The sequence below is a fragment of the Lepisma saccharinum genome, chromosome 24 (genome assembly GCF_977018435.1).
Source record: "Lepisma saccharinum chromosome 24, izLepSacc3.1, whole genome shotgun sequence".
NCBI classification, from domain to species: Eukaryota; Metazoa; Arthropoda; class Insecta; order Zygentoma; family Lepismatidae; genus Lepisma; species Lepisma saccharinum.
Genome location: NC_139252.1, coordinates 49,862,201 through 49,883,050, shown reverse-complemented (window position 1 = coordinate 49,883,050; position 20,850 = coordinate 49,862,201). Strand labels below are relative to the sequence as shown.

General features: G+C 39.0%; 1 protein-coding gene across 1 annotated transcript in view; it reads right to left on the bottom strand.

Moving 5' to 3' along the window:
- The window catches only part of LOC145978244 (forkhead box protein J1.2-like), a 46,940-nt gene extending 26,410 nt beyond the window's left edge, over positions 1 to 20,530 (bottom strand). The window contains exon 1 of the mRNA XM_083110727.1: positions 20,345 to 20,530. The gene's annotated coding sequence lies outside the window, so the exon portion shown is untranslated. The remainder of the gene's footprint in view (positions 1 to 20,344) is intronic.
- Between the last annotated feature and the right edge of the window lie 320 nt (positions 20,531 to 20,850).

Genomic DNA, 20,850 nt, shown 5'->3' with positions numbered 1-20,850 from the left:
AAGCTTTTTAATTTTAGGTTAGATGCTTACGTTGTCAGGTTAGGCTACCTAGGTTTAGTTCTCTTAGCCTAAATAATAATTTTTCATTGTATTTATGCTAATGGAACCTAACCTAATAGGCCTAACCTAACCTCGTAGGCATTCCTCGTCTGACGTCAGGACGAAAGGTTGCTAAAGTGTTGTGCAATAAGGGATACCCACAAACGATCCTTTGCAAACTCACAGATTATCTTCACATGGACAAACTTTGCTCTGATTGGCTGTTCCACAGAATCCAGTCGAGGAAAGCTAGTAGCAATTAGACCATCATGTCCTATTCCCTCAAACCAGTCAAGCAGTCAGCCAGGCGGCCATGATTTCTACCTAGAAAGTCATTTCAGCGCTAACTAGGGCATTCCTAGTGCGCGTCAAATCTCCTGCATATGGCGATAGCCAATAGCAGCGCACTGCGGCGGTGCCATGTCGAAATCTCACACGGAAAAGAGACAGCGTGGTTGAGCGAAACACCTTGTCACGGAGAGCACGGAACATTAGATAATAGAACATATAATAAACTTAATGGGAGAAAAGAACATACCTGATTATGCCAGAGGGACTGCCAGGAGTTCCTCGTCACTCCAACAACTGCCGTCGTTGACCTCATCGTCACTGACCGCACTACTTTCGCCCTCTGTGTCACTGTCCTTCAAATTTATTATAATTGGGTCAAAAAATTTCATCCCGACCTATCTCCTATACAAAATCGTTTTCCTGTAATTGTTGTGCGTGTTTAACACAAGCCGCCCATTGTTCTTGTGTTACATTGTTAAGTTCTTCGTTAACAAGTCTTTCAACTTCCACAATTTTGAATGTACTGTTTCTATTGGCAACCTGACGCTTTACTTGAGCCCACACAAGCTCAATTGCATTGTACTGACAATGGTATGGCGGCAGTCTATAATCTGATGCCCCCTTTCATTAGCAAGTTGATCGAGCTCATATATTTTGTTCTGATTTTTAAACGGCAGAACACGTTGTAATAATTCTGCTTTAGTTTCTGTTTGTGAAAAATTTATTCCGCGTTGCTGTAACCATTGTTGAATGTCAGTTTTGCGAGTAGAGGTGTTCGGAATTTTGTTAACTATTACGGAATGATAACTTGCATTATCCATAATAATTATGCTTCCTTCTTCCAAGTAATTAATGAACCTGTTCAGAAACCAGTCTTTAAATATATAAGCTGTCATTTCATTGTGATAATCTGATGTCAATTTTGATCGAAATACCCACTTACTCTCTGGTAAGAATCCCCTTTTCGTAAACCGTCGTTGGTTTTCCTGTACTTGAAGCCTAATTGTTTCAATATTCTCAAGGTGGAAGTTGTAGAGCCTTTGTAAGATATTTTGTCCCGTAAAGAGTAAGTTATCTTTTTGGCAGTAGGAAATTCGCCACTATCGTAAAATTCAAAGACGGTTCTACGAACTACGTTTTTTTCAAAGTCATCTACGTTTGTCATTCTTTTCGGTACGTTAATGTGTTCTAGGTGATTGAAACATTGGAGCAGGCCCCGATCCACACTGTTTTGACCCCGAACATATCGAGAAACGTAGCTTGATTCACACCACACGCTTGAGCTGTTAGAGCCTGGCACTTCTTAAAGTCAATTTTACTTCTCTCTTCTTCACTGGAACATTTTTTTTAAAAAATGTACACCTGAAAAATCACCTGTCGTGCCTGGCTTCGTACAACACTGTATTTTTTCTCCCTTCTCTCGCTACCACTACCACTTGCAAACGCCCACTAAACACACGGAAAAAACTATCAGTGGCGGTATCCTCTTCGTCAACTTCTTATACCATCACCGGTAACGAATGTACCCTGTTCCCTTCGCCAATCGGAAAATTCGGAATGCAGCAGGAACGAAGGGAGAGCAAAAACGATACAATGCAAATACGTTTATAATAACATTGCTTCTACAGAGGGAACGGTATAAGCTACAATCACGCTTGTTTTTCGTACGTACTCGCAAATTCATTATCTTTTAATATGTTGAACTATTGACACTTGAAATAATCTATTTATATCCGAGCGCCAGGTACACGATTCAGTAGCGAGGTGAAACAGGTTCTGAACTAGGCAACGCCGCACGTCTGTGATTCGCTGGTGCTGTTCAGCCTTTCAAGGCCATATGCAGGAGATTTGACGCGCACTCTAGACATCCAGTTCTGTGTGATAGGGGCTTTCCATAGGCACCACTGCAAGTGTAACATGTACGGCTCGCAGCAGTGAATGTGTGTACATCACAAATTTCATTCCAAGCTGATTGCTACTCTACGAGCAAACTAGTTTGCAGTTGAATTATCGGTATTACGACAGAGGGTATATATTTTGCAATAAAGCTCAAATGATAACATGTCTCTTCTCCTGACAATTTTAAAATTACTCGACAAAATGCCGAATGAACGTTGAGTTTGTAATACAGAATACCGTTATTATAGATAATAATAGTTTATGTTACATCATTACATTTATGTTCAATTTACAATATTCGGATGCTACTGTGAGAATAAAATACGTTAGTAGAAAAGTTCAGACATGTGGATCATTTATATAAAACTATGTAATCATCATATTGTCCAATCAACATTTTCCGGCCGTTAATCATGTCCGTAGTCGCGTGAAAACGAGATACCTAAAATTAATGGCCGAACAATCAACTTCTCAATTCTGATTGGCAGTGTAATGAAATTATGGACGGTTTTCAAAGACTTCGTTCCATTGAGGAACCAAAAATGTCCATCTTGAACTGAAGAAATCTCTTAAGCGATCCAAAAGTAAGGAAGCAGGAATTTTATCCTGACTCAGGGTTGGCAAAATTTCTGTTTTTTATAAAAGAAAGAAAACAAACAGTTTTTTTTGTTTTAAACAGCAACCGAAAAAACATGTTTTAAACAAATAAAACGTTTAAAACATAATGCCAAGACGACTTATTTTCTCAGAATAATGATTAAAAATAATTTCTTAATCATCCAAGGATGGGCTGTGTTCTTATTATAAAGTAAAAGCTTGACTAACTTCCTAAAATACATATTTATCTTAAATCTCGCATGTTAGTTGTTCGAGAACTCCACAGTTGCCAGGCCCCACTCAGACCAAGTGATAGCTACTGTTTTCTTTTTAAATATATTTTATCGTGAACGCAACTAAATATTGACATTAACAACTATGTGCAGTATGTTAAGTGAGGAAGAAAAATGTTTCATCCACATAGTATTCAATTTTAAAAATGTTTTAAACCAGGGACGGCGACAAGGGTGAGCACGGGGGGGGAAGCGTGTGAATGTTTCAATAAATAAGTGTATTCTGGTATTCATTACATGTATATTTTACTCATGAATATCATCTATACTAGAAATGTTCACATATCATCATCCCATAAAAAGCTGTCTTAACTTTGTCATTAGAAAGCAAAATGAATTACTAGAGATTTTGAAACAAAAAAGCTATGATCAATTGAATACTTCTATGATTAGAAGCAGCTACTAGGCTTAGGAGGTGCAAAATTATGCAGGGTATGATCAAGATGAGATCAGCACTTAGGGTGACTTTGAGGGCTGCAGCTCTGGGCCTTCACTGGGGAAAACTGCTTGGAAAAGTACTGCATAAAGAAAAAAATGAGGTACTTCGGATGTTATGAACAAATGTACAAATACGTATAACTAACCACCGCATGTAGCTTGGCGAAAAGTTATAACTGAAACTGTGGAGGGGATTGGGGTGGGATCTTGGTGTTGTAAGCTCCGGGCCTTCACATATATAAATCCCGGCCTGCGTATGATTAAAATAATCTATAAATAAACAAATAAAGAAACCATCTTAGCGTTCCATCCTCCAGCAACACAATAAATTATCGACTTTTTAATTAGGTCTACATTGAAATTCCAGAAGTGTCTTTCCTTATATCATTACAATTTTTACTTGCATGTCATCTTGAATATCTATATGGTTTACAAAATAACAACTTTGTATTCGTTCTACTAATAAACTAATAAGAAGCAATCACAATAACCACTACAATACCGAGGTGTATAAATTTTGATTTTGATTCATTGATTTGGTGTTTTAAGTCCACTTTATGCGCAGTAAGGCTAATCGGGACTGGGCCTACAGTTTTAAAGTGGGATCCCAACCACTATGTGCCTTCACCGGGTATCGAACCCGGGACCCCTTGATTACAAGGCGACGACGCTACCACTGCTGCATCGGGGAGGCCCTATAAATTTTGATGTAACAGTTATCTGGGTTTGGGAAAATCTGCAGAATTTTTGAATTAATAATGGGTGGCTACTTCTATTTAGAAATCTTCGTTCCTCACATAAATTTAGACTATCAGTTACGTAATCATGAGATTTTTCTTGTGATTAACTTACGTAGAATTAAAAGAAGAAGGAGTTGGCAGGAAAGCTTTGTTTTGAGGGCATAAGAAAACTAACCAATCACGATGATAATGATTTAAACTTTAGAAGCATCAGAGGTTCAGCCGAAAAGGTCAGCAGAATCTGTAGATGCAGATGAAGTAAAGAAAAAAGGTATTATCACGAAGTATCCAAAAGAAAATTTTGTTTGTTTGTTTTTAAATCCACTTTTATGCTCAGATATGCTAATCGGGACTGAACCTACAGTTTAAAGTGAAGTCCGATCCACCAGGGGAGGGGCAGAACCTCCTTGAATTGAATTGAATTTTATTTTCTTCCGTTGACCCTTGATTAAAAGATCATTATAAGGCGACAACATTATGCCATTGGAGAAAAAATATACAGAAAGACCTCACAGGAAACGTGTCATCTTATCACCACAGAAGATCCGTTCTTTTAAGAGGGTGTATGCCAGAGGGAAGTATTTAAGACTTTCGGAAAACAACGTTATTGATCCAACAATAAAACACTGTGAAATTGAAACTACCACCTCAACTTTGGAAGGGGTATGAACTAATGCAAGTCCACTTTTGGAAGAGTAAATTGTTGCTGATTCGACTGATTTGTTCTATGTGAAGTCACTTTTATGCTAATTTTAGCTAATGGCGACAATGAGGTTCAATGGTGATTAGATGAAAGTGACGAAGGGCGAAAACAAATACACGCAGATACTGAAAATTCAACCCCCCAAAAAATATTATTTTGATTGTGGTTTCAGGCGCCAGAGACTCGTTCACCTGCAAGATTATAGTTTCCAGGGTATACTGGGTAGGATAGAGGTATGAGTGTGTTCGAAAAGGTCGCGCCATACAACCCAAGTCGTCTGTGAAAAAGAGATGAATTACTGGATATGGTGATCAATTTCGATGAATTCCTTGTGTCCAAAATCACATTCTACAAAATGTAAACTATTTGTTACCAGTGGCGAAGCGTGACATTTTTACGTAGTCATCGCAAGATTTGCCATACGTCAGGGTCGATCTTTCAACGGAGGGGGTGAGGAGGTACAATATATATCTGTGCGATAAACGCCAACGTCATTGCCAATTCAATATAAAAGCTCATACCACAGACCTTACGACTACGAAAGACACATAATTCTATCCCATACGATGAGAATTATTAAATATGATTGAAACTGAAATGAAAACACGTCAATTGTCTCGTTTAAAGGTAAGAAGTTTTATGGTCCGCCGTCAATTGTTGTTTTGATAATGAAAAGCAGATTTCATATCGTTCAATGTGTGCTTTTCCTTTTAACAACTGGAAATAGCTGACATTCGCAGTGGTACCCAGGAGTTTCGAAGGGGGGAGGTGTTACGTGTACTTTTCAGTAGTCATTCCTGAATTCCTCATTTTGCCATCTTTTCCTGCATTGGACGTTCTTTTTTTGTAAGATTATTGAGCCTAAGCAGGGATTACGACCCTCACCAACCCCTCCTTGAGCACGCCACTGTACACTCGGAAGAATCTTGACTCCAGAGAAACCTTGCCGTGGCTGTAATCATGGGGATGGAGGCTGAAAAAAAAGGACCTGTTATGATCCAGACCTTCAAGAGTGGGGGAAAGTAGAGGTTGTTGGACCTTGTCGCAGGGTCAGTCTGTCCGGAAGTGTTCGCAAAGCCAAGAGGGATTCGCACCACTTCTGAGATGAGCTGAGCGTTCTAACACCATTGCCTTCAATGGGAATCTTGGCGGGAGGGTTCGGCGCGAGGGGTAGTCCTGAGGCCTCATTTTGATGCGCTAAGATTAGCGAATCTCTTGCCTATTTCCAGATGTTTAAGCAATGTATGTATACATTAGGTACTTTAGGCTTTCATGTTTGCTAACATAAAGCGTACAAAAGTGCCCAGGCTCACTGTCATTGTTAGCGTACTGAACCTTATTCTTAACAGTTTGTCTGCTTGACTACCCTTGCATTAATGCGAACAGCACGCCCCCCCCCTTTCCATCCAAACCGATTCTAAACGCATAAGAGCTGGTGTTTCATTTCAACCCAAACGCCGCGATCACCCACAGGTAGGTAGAGAAACTGTACATAATAACCATGACTAGAAATCAATAAGAAGTTAATCAAACGAGGAGCGAGCCCCCCCCCACCCCCATTTTGCAACTTGTTGCACCCGCACTATGGCCTCTTAATGCTAAGACTGTTATACCAAAAATGTAAACTGTTCTTGCCCCCAAGTTTTGGCACCCGATCGCCGTTGCTGCAAACATTCAGATACATTTGTCAGTTGCAATAAGCTTGTAAGCCAAGAAAAGTGATCATTAAGTTTCAGTCAAAACTCATATGATGAAAATAATATAATCAGGAACATGTATTTATATATGGCCTTACATTTATACCTGCCCACCCTAATCTATCAATATACAGCTTCTGCCCACCCGGTCGAAAATTTCTGGCGGCGCCCCTGTTTTAAACACTTGTAAAAGAAACACAGTGTTTTAAACATGGCCCACGGGTATTCACAGGGCCGGATTACCCTATGGGGGGCAACTGGGGCAATTGCCCCGGGGCCCCCACCAAAAAAATATTTTAACCAGCTGGCTATGCTTGTGAAAAATTACATAAGAGGTTGTATTTTAAAAAAGGCAAAGTTACAAAACTCGCAAACAACCACAAACAATCAAACATCAAGTATCAACATGTGTTTTAAACAAGTCTGAAAAAACATGTTTAAAACGTTTTAAACATTTGTCAAAAAAACAAAGCCGTGTGTTTAAACGTTTAAAACACTTTTGTTTTAAACATGCCCTGAATTCAGAATGGAATTAAGTACCGTTTGAAACTGGCCCAAGGAAATAAATTGATCTAGTGCTGAAGTAAACGTTGCCCTCAGCTACGTTGGCATTTTTATTTCCATTCGTAAATTAAAGCAAATGAATATAGTCAATTTGCCTGCTATTACATTTACTGCCTGTTGTAGCGGGAACTAAGAAAGCCAGTGATAGCGATATTTCTAATACAAGTAGAAAAATCCCTAACTTTCCCCACAGACATTAGAAATTCCCTCCGCCATCAGCGTTGTCGGGGAATTATGGGAAGAGTCCGTCCTTTCCCATTTCCAGAAGCACTGATCGATAGTACTAGAGAAATTTGTCCCTGTCCTTATAAAGAATTCACAACCTCCGCAGAGCGCCTTTGAGTAGAGTGCTTGGCAAATACCAGGAGCTGTGATTTCGACAGAAGTTTCTGACAGGGTGTTCCCGCTGCTAAAAAGCTTTCTGGGGAACCTTTGTGCAAAAGGGAGACGAGCGGAGAATAAAGTATGGAATGGCGACCCAAATGTTGTCTTTCTTTCTAAGTGTGCATGTATGAGAGAAACAGAGAAATATAGTTTTGTTTTGAGAAATATAGTTTTGTTTTCATTTGACTAGCAAGTTGGTATCATAAGAAACATAGTGATGTGCGTCTACGCGTAAACAGCGATAGTCTGCATTCTACACATAGACCATTTTATACACGTAGATAATGTAATGGCGAAAGGTGATGACTTAGCAAAGGGCGCTGTAGAAGTACAAAAAAATTATACTGCGTATCAGTTTCTGATGCGTAGAGAAGAACCTTTTATACGCTTTTCTACAATTGCGAACAATTTATCATCGAGGAAAAAATGCAACATAGGAAATATTCTAGTGTTTCAGGGGGAAAAGACTACTTTGCCCCACGACTGCCATCTGTTGGCGTCTTTGACATCTTTAGTTTTTTCACAGTTGATGTTAGATAGAGAAGAGAGCAATTTTGTTGTAAATAGGATTCTTGTCAGTTCGTTAGGAGCAATCTAGTTAAAAAGAATTCACTTTACTTTCTTGAAAGCCTTGAAAATTAATTTTCATGTTAGCTTCTTAGATTGTCTACGTAGTCTATGTAAACTACAACCAAATGTAATCTATGCGTACATTACGTGTAGACAACGTATGTAGACGTAAACTTAAAATATACGGCACATACAATGCAACAGCTTCCCGACTTTATGTATAGTCAAATGTTAAGAATAATATAAGGCAATTTGACCATCGCTTTACATAATGTGAGGTCAAAAATTGAATCGAAGTGTCAATCAAACATTGGTATCAGTACAATCACGAACGCTTCTATTCATTGAATGTCAAGTCAAAAGGGTAGTTACAACTCAGAAGTGTCCATGACTACAAGTTATACACACCTTAAAAATTAACTCAGTTGGTATGTGAAAAATTACTGTACATTACTTTTGCAGTTACTTTCTGCTGAAAATTTTCTTTCAAACAAATTACACACAATCATTGATCATTAATTGTAAGTCGTGAAAATAAATTGTGAAAATTGCAAGTGACGTAAAAAAGTGCTGTGCAAATTTTAAAGCTTTTTTGAATTCCGATATATTTTCTGTAGTTGACGATCGTCCTTTCAAAAGTCTTACTCTTACATCACTGATTATTCAACTATCATGTTCAGACATAATTTCTGAGGTTAAGATGATATAAAACTTGCAATTTAATGTAGGCTAATAGCAGCACGTTCGGCATCAAATTCCCCATGTATTTAAATGGGAGAACAATTGCCGATCAAAAGCGTGGAGACGCAACAGGGGTGCTGCCACCTATAATAGTTTGCTTTGACCAGGCCCATTGCCACCAGTTGATGTTGCTGCATCGCACAGGAAGAACAGTGCTGCGTCATTCGCGGACCTGTGCGGGCGCGTTTGTGGTCAAACCGAGAAAACACGAAAGCGCATAATCATGGGCAACGATGGACAGTGTGGTTTCTTTGGAGGGAATGAGTGTCTGGTTCGGACATCCACATGAGCTTAGCAGCCATGTGTGGGAACACAGCATCAAGTCGAAGAACCGTGTTTCGCTGGATGTCGGACTTCATGCGCGAGCACATGTCAGTCGCCACACCATTGCCACTTTGGATTATATAGAGTACACCGTGCTGCCTCATGCTCTATATTCGCCAGACCTTGCACGTAACAACAATGCTCTGTTGGACGCAATGAAAGCGGCAGTGCACAGCGAGAAGTTTGCCTCCAACGACGAGCTTCAGTCGGTTGACCAACTGCGGCAACACGAATACCGCCGGAACGATGACAAAAGTGCACAGACATTGGTGGGAGATAACTCTAACATAACGTGTACTCACTTTGTTTAAAATACATTGTTAGTGTGAAGGACAAAATGTAGTGCAAATCATTTTTGAATGACCCAAGTAATAAAATAAATATATGTTTCATTTATGTTTGTGGTACATAATATAATAAGTGTTCATACATTTATAATATTACAACTAACAGATGTTGGAATAAGGTGTCGACTTTGCTTGGATGATTTTAATTCGAGATATGGTCCGTATGCCGAACACGGTTCTTTCTGTGTGGCGACATCAATTTCACTTACACCGTTCCTTTCTCTTCCATTCGAATCTCAACAATGGCTTATTTCTCGCTCGACTACCACCTCCCAAATGAATGAAGCAATGGATAACAAACCTTTTCCTGCTCCCACAAAAATAAGCAATAATTAGGCTGCAGAGTTCAATGAACTAACCGATCTCTAACTACGCACTGGTAATGATCAGGCTGGATAGTTCATACGAACTAACCGATCACTGATCTTTGGCTGAATGAAGCACTCCATACAAAACATTGAAGTATAACGAATTATGCCAGGGGAGCTCGTTCGGTGGCGCAGATCGTATGCGCAGTTGTCCGTGGATGCATGACGTCATCGTCGAAACGATCGGCACGGAAAAGACTGGTTCCTTATGCAAATATTGAGATATCTGACAACGAATATCTTCTAAAATATAGTAGCAGGGAAAAAGTGGCAACTTTTACTGTGAAGATTCATCCTTTCTAATCAATTTATCACAAAGTTGATTCAAATGTATAAAATGGTTTTCAAGAAATCGTGTTACGAAGGAACCCCTGTTTTGTTCTCTCCAGGCTTCCAATGTAAGGGAGTAAAATAAACTAAGTCTATTAATCAATTATTTTTAAAACTCTTTAATTCTTCTTTAGCATGCCACGTTTTTGTTAAAATTATATTACGATATGTAAAATGACGAAATTCTAAAGGAGAACACGCAACTTTCTTTGTAGCGCATCGGTCAGAAAGTTTCAGGAATATGGATTTTCAAAATACATTTTTTCACATGTACTTTGCCCCCTTTTAAAAGTAGCGCGTTTTCAATTATGGTACTAATCATTAAAAGGATGCCTCAATACCATCTTGGAGGATGACAATTATTACTTTCCCCCTCCGAATAGTAATAATACTTTCGCTCTCTGAATCTCCCATACAAATGCTAGGGGCCGTCTGCTTCAGCCGAGCTCACTGTTTCTCCGGTGACGTCACGCGTTCGTGCAAGATCGGCAATCTTCGGATGGCTTTACCTAATCTCTATGTACCTTGGAATTTTGCAACAAAGCGTGGATGTTCAAAATAGAGCATGCAACGAAGACTGGTTTTCTCGTCTTAGGCGATTTCACGTAAATCCTTTCACCTTAGCATCCAGAGAGAAGACTCATGGTTGGATACAAGAGTTGCCTAATGTAGCACTCCCTCAGGTTACAAATTTTCAAGTTAAGAATTTAAGTGTCGTAAAGTAACTGTAAATGTAACTGTTGATAACGTTACTTGTATTACAAAAAAGTAGCATTTTTACAGTTAGAATTATGAAATCTGGGCCCCTAGGCTGTCCCTTGTTTTGGCCGTGCCGACTTTGAGACCCAATCGCCGCCACTGGAAAAAATGAGAGACTCAAAGTTAATTTCTTGTAGAACATCAGCATCCGCTGTGAAGGATGAAAACTAAAACTAGAAAGTCTGCTATCCGACGCTGAATTTCTGAGGGCAGTTTTAATTATTAACACTATATTAACATTATATTTAACACTGAACGACCGCTTTCCCCTGGCATTTGATGGGAAAATACAAAAATTCTCAGAGAAACGTGAAGATTTGGAAAAAAGCATTATTAAATGTTTTCACGAATATGTTATAAATAGCCACCAGCGGAATTCACTTGCTTCAATCAAGTATAAATCCTTTAAAAATTCTTGAAAGAAATTCTTGGTCTTTGTCATTTCTGGAACTATAAACCGCAAAACCCGGCAGTGCTGGGGGGGACGAGCAAGCCTTTAAGGAGGCCCTTGCCATGCCCTTCACATACTCAAATATGTGCATGTATAACAATGAATATAGTAATTTGTCCAGCACCGCAGAGCAAAGAAGAAAAGACCACAAAGGTGAAGTGATTTGTTGTTCATTTTAAGTTGACTAAGATAGCTACAGTAGTTCTCGGTTAATAACTCACTAACTGAACATTAATTTCTTTTCTAACCGCAAGTGAAACAGCGTACTACGACAGGGGTACCGGTTTCGAATCCGAGATTGGACATGGCTGTTCTATGTGAGTGTCCCTTCCTCAATGCCATCCTATCATCATCCTCGTCGTCGCGATTAGTTAAAAGTGGCAGAAGAGCGATGCTAACCAAAACAAAATTTTAAAATTTCCCAAAGGTATGTATGTATATATACAGGGCGTTTCTAAATGTCATTTACAACGCTTGGGAGGTGATTCCTCACACGAAAACAAGCAAAAAGTGTGAGTTCCATTTTTACGACTGAGGCTTCGTTTCCTAGAGTGGAGCCTCGCAAAAGGTGACAAAGTGAACGTCACACCTAACTGGGACGAATACCATCACTGATAGAGAGGCGGTCCCAAGGGAATCATCAAGGAATCGTATGTGCTCAGTCCGGACGTCACTATGAAAAGTTCACGGCACGCATGCGCAATGGAGTCCTCAAAGGAATTGGGAATTTCCAGCAAGAACAATGCATGGAAAGGGCATGTAACGCAGCAAGAAGGACCGTGACAATGAGAAATGCGTTAAAGACAACACATCCCGACCTCAAACATCAAAACATGAGCACGGAACACAAAATCCGAAAAGTTGAGCACGGTTGCATACCCCAATTACACGCGAGGAATGAACGAATCATGTCATGTGGCATACGAGAGACACATTACTCCACCAGGAGGAGGGAAAGAAAAACACAATATCAGATGATTGCGACAACGTGTATTTTTACACGAGACAATTACGTAATACCAACTCCCCCCCCACACACACACACAACAAACGGAAACGAAGCCTCAGTCGTAAAAATGGAACTCACAATTTTTGCTTGTTTTCGTGCGAGGAATCACCTCCCAAGCGTTGTAAACGACCTTTAGAAACACCCTGTATATTTATATAAGCATGTGTATGTGCACACACACACAAACGCACATACACACTGAAGAAACTGAATAATATCAAGAGCTTTGCCATGTCCTTTCACAAGTACCTGTATTTTGTATAGAAGGGGCCTTTGGTAACGTTTTGCGAGAGGGCCCAAAATTTGTAGATCCGGCACTGTTTCTGCCCCTTAGTGAGTTACCCAACGCAAAAAATTAAGTAGTCTATACAGGAGCGTATATGTCAGGCTCGCTAGACTGAGTCTATATCAGTGGCCGCTCTGACTATATAGTGCTTGGTTGCTTATGCACAGGATAAAATGTCATTTTTTTCGTGAGCTTCTAGCATCAAATCGAGCCCTCAAGCTTGAAAAAAGTTGATCGCCTTGATGCCCTCTGCGCGCTTTTATAGTTTGTGTTCTACGGCGACAGCATATGCATGAGTGGGGGAGGTCTACATATATGTATATCGTCCGCAAATTAAACTTTTTCTTTGAGAGTAATCGATCTGGTGCTGGATTCTGATACACTCAACATCCAGTCATTTGAAAGAAAATTCATTATTTCTGATTATTATAAATCATCATCATTATTGCTATACAACAGTAAGTCTAATTACAAGAAAACGTTCAAATACCAAAACTACATAACGAATCATTAGTTTCCTTCCTCGCACACGGGAGGAAAATTCCCGGTTTCGTCCAAATATTCATTGTTTTACAGCTGGTGATTTTTCATATTTCCTGTTCTACCACACATTTAGTATGGGAGTATCAACAATAAATTACTATTTGTTTAATTTTTACATGTAATTGTTTAATTTTGCTATTTAGCGTCGATTCTCTGCCATTTTTGGCTAATCGCGACGTTGAGGGTGAGTGATGATTAGAGCTCGGATTTGTATGTAATTACATATTCTACGAGTATTCCTCTCTAGATACATACGTACCTTGAACAGGAAAATATCAACGAACTGACATGATTTCGCATATGTTTTAGGTTACATATTTTTACATATTTGCTAATTTACTTTACATAAAACAACAGATTTCGGTATCTTTCCCTATATTTTCCATCACTGAAACACGATTAAGAAAATTTGTAGCTCACGTGATGTCATATTTTCTGATCAATAGATTCTCAGTGCTTACAGTCAGCTGAAATTGACTGCCAAGTCGAAAGACAGGCTGATAAAAAAAGGAACTTATTTATCGAAAGATGCTCCCCTTTTCGTTTCGCTTTTAGATTTAGGCAAAGTACCTAGAAACTTGGCACCGGTGGACAAGAAAGCTACTTTCTGTACACGTAGCGAGTTACACAATAACTACTTTTGTACAAAAAGTACAAGAGTAGCTATGTATTTTCATTGGATTGTTCTTTCTGTAGATGCTTCTCTTTATAATTTGCTTCGAAAGTTAGAAAGAGCTCTCGTACATATTTACATATTATACAATTATTTGCGATACGAAAAGTAATTAATAGTTGACAAAATTGGTTTCTTAAATATGTAGGATACACGTTGTTGTGTTTTTTTGAGTTTATATATTTGATATAAATTTTAATTTGAACATCTTACGTCCTTAAAATTATGTTGAATATGTTCATATAAAATAAATATCTAGCAGAATTCTTGAAATTGTTTGGATACTCGATTGTTACAGTATGTAACATTGTTATTCGTACACAGAATTTCCGAGGAAAAATGTCATATCTACTAGTAAATTCGGAAATCATTTTCATATGTACTTGGAAATTAATGTTAATGAAGGTTTCACCAACAAATGTCAATAAAAATGTATGTTCAAAGTGTATAAACACAGCATATAATTTGTGTGAAAAGAGAAAAACACGCTGTTTCATGCAACATTGTTATTCGTACAGGCAAGAGTTTCAATCTTCCTCGCATACAGCGCCACCGCTATTCGGGCAGTTTGCAACTTCGTAACAAGTTTGAACATGTAGGCGCGCTCCCCGTCAAGCGGAATGCTGGCGTAGGTATTGTTGTAGGCCTATCGTCTATCTATCAGCGTGTTCGAAATGGGAAAGGTGAAGGAACGTAGTTCCGATCTGAAGGATGTTATTATAAATTTGGCCATTAGAGGTTATTCGTTAAGAAAAATTGGACAAACTGTCAATAAATCACACTCCTCAGTTCAATACATAGTAAACAAATTTAGAGAGGAAGGTTCAACACAGAATGTGCCGAGAAAACCAAAAGAGAGACGGTTGAATAAACGTGATGAACGCTTTATTTTAAAAAGAGTGCGAGAAAATTACATATTTATGTACATATTTTTGTACTTTGATATTACATAAAAATCCGGGGTCTGATGTATGATATAATAATTGATCAAAAGACACAAGGAACTCACGCAACTGTTTATAATCAACATCTATCTTTATGCACGATAAAAATATTCAAATTTAAACATAAACAGTAGCATCACGTGTCTGTAAGTTTATTTATTTATTTTATTTATTTATTGCGTCTTGTTTATCATGGCGAAGTTAAGGCTTTGTAGCCTTTTCTACCACTTAACCATGTTTACAACAACATTTAAACCATTACATAGAAAGGTAAATTTTAAAATATAAAAAGAGAAATATAAAATTACAAAGAAAAAATTACAGAAAAAAATGATAAGAAAAAAAATACATATGGGAATAAAATCCTAACCTATACACACGAACATACAACAAAACACACACATACACACACACACACAATCAGATATTCATGACAGTAGTCAGGGATTTGAAATATTAAGTTGAATAAGGATTTTCAGTGTTGTTCTGCGCTTAACTGTATGCAATTTATCACTAAAATATAATGTGCTAACTATTTGTGCCCAATAAAAAATGTTTTAATTGCGTCTTAAAGACATATACTGAAGATGAGTTTCGGATTTCGAGGGGCAGTGAGTTCCAAAGACGAGAAGTAGAAACGGTGAAAGATTTTGAATAAAAATTTGAGTTATGAAGGGGGATGAGTAGTTGAGTTCTCCCTCGCGATCTGGTGTCAAGGCTGTGTGATTCGGAAAGCATTGAGAATCTGCTCGAGAGATAAGCCGGTTCCTTTGAACTGATTGCCCTATAGAGAAGGGTGAGGTTGTGTACCTTTCGCCGATCAATTAATTTGAGCCAATTTAGCTTTGTAAAGAAAACGGATAAATGGTCCCTATATTTCAGATCGAAAATAAAGCGGACGCAGGTGTTTTGTACTCGTTGAAGACGTTGAGCGAGATCATCTGGTAATTCGGAATAGACAGAATCGCAGTAATCGAAGTGTGGAAAAACAAGTGCTTGCACCAGTTTGATTTTAATGCTAACGGGTAGAAAATGTTTAAGCCGAACAAGAGCGTGTAATGCAGCGAAGGCTCTTTTACTAGTTAAATTTACGTGATCTGACCATGAGAGATGCTGATTAAACATTACGCCCAGATTTTTGGCTGTTTTACTTAATTTAATAGCTTTCCCTAAGACCATTATGGGCGGGAGGGAAGAAATTTCAAATGCTGAAAGCATTTTTTGTGAACCTATAATAATAGTTTGGGTTTTAGAAGGATTAATTAGTAGCCCATGATTAGCTGACCAAGTACTGATTTTGTTCAGATCATAATTTATATCGCGAATTGAATTTTCAATATTCTTTGGAGGAAATGACAAATACAGCTGAACATCATCTGCATAGATGTGATATTTGCAGTGTTCGAGTGCGTCAGGAATATTGTTAATGTACAGAGAGAAGAGGAGTGGACCGAGGACGGTTCCCTGGGGGACACCGGCGCTGATTGATCGCCACGACGATTTCTCACCAGAGTTGAAGACGCATTGTTGGCGTTCATTAATATACGAACGGAACCAAGCTACGGTTGGGTCAGAGAAGTTGTACAGGAAGGATAGCTTGGATAGCAGGATGTCGTGGTCAATAGTCTGAAAAGCTTTACTAAAGTCCAGAAGTACAAGAATAGTTACTTCTTTAATGTCCATGGCGTGTCTTATGTCGTCCGTCACGTTGATGAGCGCTGTGCAGGTGCTATGGTTGCGCCGGAATCCCGATTGGAGGGGATTCATTAGATTGTTTCGTGATAAGAAATTACGCGTTTGGTTACTGACAACGTGTTCGAGAGCTTTGGACAGAGCCGGAAGAATACTTATCGGCCGGTGGTCGCCGAGGCTGAGAACTTTGTTTGTTTTCGGCAGAGGGCGAACCTTAGCGAGTTTCCAAATCGACGGGAATATGCCGAAGGACAGGGAGAAATTAAAAATGCCTGTTATAGGAACGAGAACGTACGGGAGAATTTTTTTAATCATTAGAACAGAGATTTCGTCTATTCCCACAGCAGTGGATTTTATTTTATTGAGAGCTGACTGAACGTGTTCTGGCCGAATGGGCGAGAAGAAAAATTTTGGTGCGGTTCTGTGAACGGTGGTCGAAATCGTTCGTATTGTTTCTTCCCTTACATTATTGTCCAGTGTTTGAACTTCGAACAGGCAAACTTAAGTTTTAACGGTGGAATATTGTAAAGTTTACGGTAAGCGTATAGTGTGCGTGCATATTCATCTAACAACTTCTTATGAAAACTTTGAAAGTGAAAACTCTGCTCAACGTACGCACACAGATTAAAAACGTTCCTGAAAGGCAAATATTGCAGCGCAGCACACATCAGTTTTATGACCAAAATATTTTGTTCATTTGCATTGTATTCTACACGCATTTGATTATGTAGGTCGTGTTCAGGTAGGTAAACCAATTTTGTTCAATACTCACCAGCTAAGTGATTTTCCAACAAAGACTGGGATGAATGGTAAAGGACAAACTCGGAAAATTTTCAAAAGTCTGTGATTTTACGTGACGTTCAATTGTCTCTTCAGTGTATTAGGAACCATCAACGCCACCTGTTGATCTAATTGTTATTCAATTGTCATTGGTTCAGATAACACTTGTATGTCTCGTTCTTCTATCTGTTTTAACCTTAGCTTACCCGTGCCCAGTGTGCGAATTAACGGGGGAGGGGTGCCGGGGATTTGCCTCCCACAAAACATTTTATCCCGTCAAAAGAAAATTATTCGTATCCCTGTCAGGGATCTTTTTATCCCCATCAGAGAAAATTAGGTAGTTTAGTATTATACGGACTACCTCATTTCAGACCGTCTGTTTTCTGGGAAAGCAAAAGAAACACTTATGGACATAATAGGAACACTGTATTAGGTTAGGTTATAATTTAACGTAGACAAATGTACCGAAAATTGAATTGAAAGAATATAGTATACAATTTCTGAACTATAACATATACAACAGAAAAATAATCCGTGTCCATTAATGCTCGTCATCAAAGATTTCCCTGCCGAAAAGTATGCAGCCTTGGTCAGTTCGTTCGGAGCCAAGAAGAGACTATCGCTTCAATGCGCTTACCTCACTGAATGTTCCACGCGTGTACTGGCCCACCCCTTTACTTTACGGCCGGCGACACGTGTTCGCTTCGAAGCAAGCTCATAAAACATGCAGAGATCGAACTTTTGCAAATATTACGTTATCATTCCGAACCTCATGAATAGGTAACACTCCTAAATGCTTAATCATGCCGTTCAAGAGAAATCGAACGGTCAAATATCCAAATATGCCCCTTTTTTATCCGCAAGGTAAAACGATAAAGTCTGCATTTCGAAATCCCCATCAGACATCGGGAGCAGCTACCTGTCTACCCTACATGCATCTAGCGGTCCAGGTAATCAATACGGACGTCGGGTTTCCAACCTCACGAAAATATCACTAAAGCTATGTATATTTTTAGTACATTCGCTCAGTTCACCAAACTATGATTCTTATAGGCGAACTCGGACCCTGTGGCTGAGTGGTTAGCACATCGCGCTGCGACGCCAGGGGTCCCAGGTTCGATTCCCGCTCGGGCATAATTGTTTGTGAATGTCCATTCATCAATTTCATCACTCATCCCCATCTTCGCAAATTAGCCAAGAGGCACAAAACGCGAAGTAAAATAAAATCAATCAATCAATCTTTTAGGCGAACAAAATTATTTGAATTTTGTGTCCTATAGTTGTGCCCTAGAGGGGCAGAATCCTTTTGTATGTTCTAGATAAAGAATTTGAAGAACTAGGCACTGCCAAACTCTCAAAGGCAAAGAACGGGCTCTTCTAAATTGGTCAAATTGGATTTCCCTTAGCGTAGTGTATAATACTATCGTCTAGTAATCAAAGGATCCTAGGTTCGATTCCTGTTTAAGGCGTACATAGATCCCATTATAAATTGAAAGTCCAATGTCGATTCTATAATCTGAGTTTCAATTAGACTTAAAACGAACTTTATGTACCTATTACCATCCTATGTTTTATTTTAAAATCTTAGTTAAATTGATAATATTAGGAATGGGCATTACATCAATAAATTTGTTAACTATTAACAATCCGATTCCTTTCAATTTAGCATATATTGTGTGATTGTTATGAAGAAAGTTTTAAAAATATTATATACACAAATGTATTGTCTTATAGTTGCATGTGACCAGTACTCCACACAATATTTCTTATGTTATGTGATAGTGTGAGAATAAACTGAATTCCATTTCCAAAATGTTTAACAGAACTTAACGGCAATAACTTACATTTTTGCCCCGCGTTTATAGTAAGACTACAAATAATCGCAAATTGAGAGGAAACTCTATTAAAAACAAAAATACATTTTATAAAGCACGTAGTCTTTAACGGTATATCCTCTTAAGTAGTAGTTTCTTGAGCGATATCTTTCAATGAGGTGAATGTCGTTCATGTTCTGGGCTACGTTTGCGATAAGTAGATTACATTTCATATTGACAAGTTCCTTTGATAAGTTTTTATATATAATTATATATATATATATCCTAATATCCGAAAGCTGAAAAAAAATGTGGAAAATTCCTACTTCAGATTCAAATACAACAGCCAAAATGGGATGTACCTAAAACAAATGGTGTCGGCCTCTGTAGGGGAGTGGTTAACGTGCTGCACTACAAAACCAGGGGTTTAAATTCGTTTGTTTCTTCATCCAGTTGCAACATTCTATAAACCCAGGGGTAGTGCGAGTTACCCCTGTCTTGCGGCTGGATGGTCAGCTGGTATAAAACATAGCGAGTGTGATAAGAAATATAAAAATGTCCTAAATACATTCACACACATACATTCTTGAAATATGAAGGCATTGGTATTTTGTACATCCAACTAAGAGTCGAAGGGAGTGTTCTCTACTGCCTTCATCTATTTCACATCGGCGTCGCGATTAACATAATGATATAAAAAGTGACGCAATGAACTCAAACAATTGGCAACTTGGATGCATATATTAATGTTTGTTTATGGTGTAAATGTGGACATCATTTTGCTCTAAATTCTAACCAAGAGTGGGAGCACTGCTTATTAACGGTTTGCAACACTGGAAGGTACACAGAGCAAACTGGACATCCGACAAATTTCGCAGGTGCGCGTGTGATATTTCCCCGTGAAGCACAAATTCAGGGCATATTCCCTTCAGCTGTCCCTTGTCGTAACGGTTGACAGCGTTTTCCACACAATCTGCTTCCAGAATGCAACTGACAAGCTGCGACGAGTCCGAGCGCCACGCGCGTCATGCTTCTAAACTACAAGACACAGGTAGATAGATCTCTTACCTGTATGAATTTCCCCTTCGGTGCCTGTGGCGTGCGATTGGACGGTTTCAGCTGGACGGACTGTTAGAGCCTTAGCACATGACCTCTCGAACTACCCCATCACCTTGGCGCAGGCATAGCGAGCTTTCCTTTTCCCACCTGTCCTCGTTTCAATCCTGAGCTGGAATCGAACGTCGTTCGCACCGCCGATCTTACAGCAGCGGACGACAGAGTTGATCAGAATTGGTAAGGCGAACGTGTCTGCGCATGCGCGCCGCGCGATTCGATCGATTCCGCGGAGGTGGATAGAGGGCAGTGGGGCGCCTCAGGATTCGAAGTTGCAACATCATGTAAGAACGTCGTTCTGTTTGCTTGTGTACATCGGAAATATTTGTTCTCTTCATGCTGCTTGAACCTTCTTAATCGTATTAAGAAGCTTATTCAGAAGAATATGTTCCATCTCTCTCAGTGGCGTGCATCGGAATGTAAGAGGGGTTAAGACTCTTTCTCAGCAAACCATCCTGTAT